The sequence below is a fragment of the Sinocyclocheilus rhinocerous genome, unplaced genomic scaffold (genome assembly GCF_001515625.1).
Source record: "Sinocyclocheilus rhinocerous isolate Xijiao unplaced genomic scaffold, SAMN03320098_v1.1 scaffold313, whole genome shotgun sequence".
NCBI classification, from domain to species: Eukaryota; Metazoa; Chordata; class Actinopteri; order Cypriniformes; family Cyprinidae; genus Sinocyclocheilus; species Sinocyclocheilus rhinocerous.
Window position 1 is genome coordinate 73,101 of NW_015627539.1, and position 3,984 is coordinate 77,084.

Genomic DNA, 3,984 nt, shown 5'->3' on the forward strand with positions numbered 1-3,984 from the left:
AATTAAAGTGATTATTACGTTTTGAATATGGATATTTTTCTTACAAAAATGCATCGATTCGCTACAGAAGGCCTTTGTTCACCCCCGGAGCCGTGTGAGACACTTTTTTTTAATGGATGGGCGCTTTTTATTAAAGTGCTTTTGGACTGATGCATGCAACACCCGCTGAGTGGCATTAAACAGCTTGAAAGATCAAAGACAATTTTTAATATAACTCCGACTGGATTCGTCTGAAAGAAGAAAGTCATATACACCTAGGATGATTTGAGGGTAAGTCATTTATGGGCTAATTTTCATTTTTGGGTGAACTAAAACCTGTAATGCAATTTCATTAAAACAATCCAAGAATGCAGTAAATTTTAAATCATCCAATATGGGAAATGTCAGTTTTGATTGTGAAGTGTGTATTTCTTTTGAGGTAAAACACTATTTTCGACATTGATAATAATCAGAAATGTTTCTTGAGCAGCAAATCAGTATATTAGATTGATTTCTGAAGGATCATGTGACACTGAAGACTGGAGTAATGATGCTGAAAATTCAGCTTTGATCACAGGAATAAATTACATTCTACAATATATTCACATAGAAAAGAGTTATTTGAAATTGTAATAATATCACAATATTACTGCTTTTACTTTTTCAATCAAATAAATGCAGCTTTACTGAGCATAAGAGACTTCTTTCAAAAACATTCTAAAATCTTACCGGACTCAGAAGTGTACAATAGTTACACATTTAACCTTATTCGACAGATTTAGTGATTTCCCAACTAAAAGTGTCCTTTAACAAAAACTTCATCTGGCCTCCGTGACTCATGTGTGATTTGATTTGCCCACCGTACCACCTGACCATACATGTGGTCATGTGCCTTGTGACTCATGTGAGTTGCCTCACTAGTGAGCAGATGAAGCTTGCCGCGTGTTCACTGCTGAGAGGACAACACCAGCCCTGCACCGCTGAAGATCAAAACGTCAAACTGATACCACATCAACTCAGTTCTGCCCCCTGCAGGCTGGAGTATGTAGCATAATCATCTGACTAACTGCACTAATCATCGTGACTAATAATCATGTCCTAAACTAGAATAACTTTATGAATGAAAAATGGGTTTGTTTGCAGTTAGGAATAATGTTTTTGGTCCCCTCTGGTCACCTCACAACCTATTTTCTTTGTCATTTTTAAATTAAACACTCAAAACTTTAAACAAACACTAACTTTGAACTAGTACAGAATAATGTGATTTGACCGAGGAGTAACAAAACAGGGAACTACGTTAGTTCCCGGTGTTGTTACTCCTCGGTCAAATCACAGAAAACATGTAGTAAATCTCAGTTCCTCTTCATCTTTATGTAGTAAAACTGGAAGAGTCTGTTCGCTAAAGTACATATTTTCTATAAGAATTATTATCAGTCATTATGAAGTTCCTCTCACATATTCACTCCGTTCTGATGATAAATATAATCAATATAACTCATTTTAACCTTAACCTTCTTTCTGAAACTACCGTTTTGAAGGGAGTCAGTGTGCAAACCAGGTCTAAACCCCAGAGCTACAATGTTTTGTGTTTCTGTGGCTGAATGAAAGCAAGTCAAATGTACTCGTCGAACACACTTCACAGCCATTAGGAGTCATACTGTAGAATTAGGCAGCTTAACACATGTGACAGGCCTTAAACCATGTCAAACCATCATGGTAATCCCACGGTTTCATTTAAAGAAAAGAGGAACTGAGTACGTATTGATGAAATGCCCACTGTTACTAAATAACCCTGAACGGTTCTGTATTCTCATAAAGAGAAAGTGTCGGTAAGTCTTTTGTTTAATAATCGATCATGATGGCATTTGTCTTAAAACTGAGGGAGCTGCCTATCTAGTGAACAAACCTTCCAAGAGTGACTAAAAATGCTGTCTAGATGGGTTTTGAGCTGGATTCTAGGATTCAGATACGCAGTTTATCAGCCATCGACCCCACAGCGGTCGACCACACAAAGTACCATGTCAAATCCAACGCAAACCTTTCAGATTAGACGCCGGACAAGGGTGTTTCTTCAACTATAGACACTTACTCTTAAAATACACTTATCTCCGCTGTAATTTATATGAAAAACAATGTCCAATAGTGCATTCCAGAGCTGTTATTGTAAACTAAACCTATAATTATTAAAAATCCTTTTCTTTAACTGATTTGGAAATAAAATTCCATATTAGATTAAAAATGTAAATGCTGCCTTATAAAATTTGTTTAAGTACTAAAATCACTACAACTAAGTGAGAAAAAATAAATCTAATTAGAAATAATAAAAAAAACTCATGAAAACAACAAAAGCACATAGTAAACATATGTTATAGCTAATTAAAAACATTATTGAATACTATTATTGTCTACAATAATACTAAAATAACACTGGTGGATGTACATGCATCACATTTCTGAACACTCTGTAATAATGTAATATTTACCTTGATTGCCTTTGTTTTCTCACACCTCACATCTCTTCAGCTCAAACTTCACTGATACTGTTGTCTTCTCAGTAAACAAGTAGGCCTACACTAAACATAACGGTGATTAAAATAAGATCCCATTAACCATAAGATTACATAACAATAACATCCCATTAGTTACTACATTAAATAAAAAATTAACAAAGATCAACACAGTCGTTACAGTATTTTATAATTTAATAAATTATAAGAAAACTGTTCATTACTAGTTCATTTGATCTGAAATCCATTAAATAATATTAACAGATACAGCTTTTGATTTTAATAATGTATTAGTAAATGTTGAAATTACCATTTACCGAGACTAATAAGTGCTTTTGATTGTTAGTTCATGTTAACTAATGTAATTGACTAATGTTTACAAATGGAACTGTATTGTAAAGCTGCCAGAAACAATAACTCATTCCTAATCAAGCCAGACTTTGACTTTTATGAGAGCCGTTACCTGTATTAAGGTCTCATATAAAAGACGTAGTGCATATCTGCTGGGTAATTGAGTATGTACTGATAATGCACTGTTGTTTCACTAAAGAGAGCTTCAACGAGAAAGTGCCGGTAAGCTTTTTGTTTATCGATCAAACAGCTAGTGAGCTGCCTACCTAGGCATTGTGAGGTCTAAAAATGCTATTTAGATTTTGAACTACGGGCCTGATAAGGCTGCTGTCCTGTGCAATGACACAGCAATGTTTCCAATGACCCTAAAAGTGACATTTACCTGGTTTTATCACACATTCATCAAGTTTAATAATTTAAGATTGCACATCTGGGTCTGGAACAAGGGTGCAATAAAAATGCTAAATAATTAACCAAAAAGTTTCCAAAACACTTTCAGTTTCGCATTCACATTATAAAAACACATACAAGTGCATGTAGATGGAGAAACACACAATTGTCCAGCTTAAACTCTACAGAAACAGATTTCTGGTTTGCATGACTCCAGGCCTGACCTGATGACACAGCTGTTACTCTGACTCCTCAACACACAACATGTCCAGCTCTATGTGAAGCTGTGAATGCACAGAAAACTGATTAGACGAGCTTATGTAAGGGGTCACAGATCAAGACGGGATGACCTCTCACCCCTGCTGAGTCTTTGACGAAGTAGCTGCCGCTGGAGCCCTGGTAGATGCGCTCGGGGTAGATGCCCTCCTCCATGGCCCGCTCCGCCTTCCGGATGATCTCCCTGAACTCCGGATCCTCCGGGAACTCGTTCCTGTGCGGGTCGCGGGGCGACGCGCCTCGGTCTCGGTCCAGGAGCGGCTGCCGCTCGCAGCTGCGTCCTGGACTCCCGGCCGGCAGACGCACCACGGAGCCCGGCGTGCCTCCAAATCCGGCGCGGGGACTGGCGGGCTCGGCGGGACCGTAGCTGAAATCGTTGGAATCGCAAAGCGGAGAGACCAGCGGGCTCGTCTCGTCCATGACCAAGAAGGAGAGAGGAGGAGAGCGGGAGGAAAAGGGGAACTACGCGGGACAAGCGTTG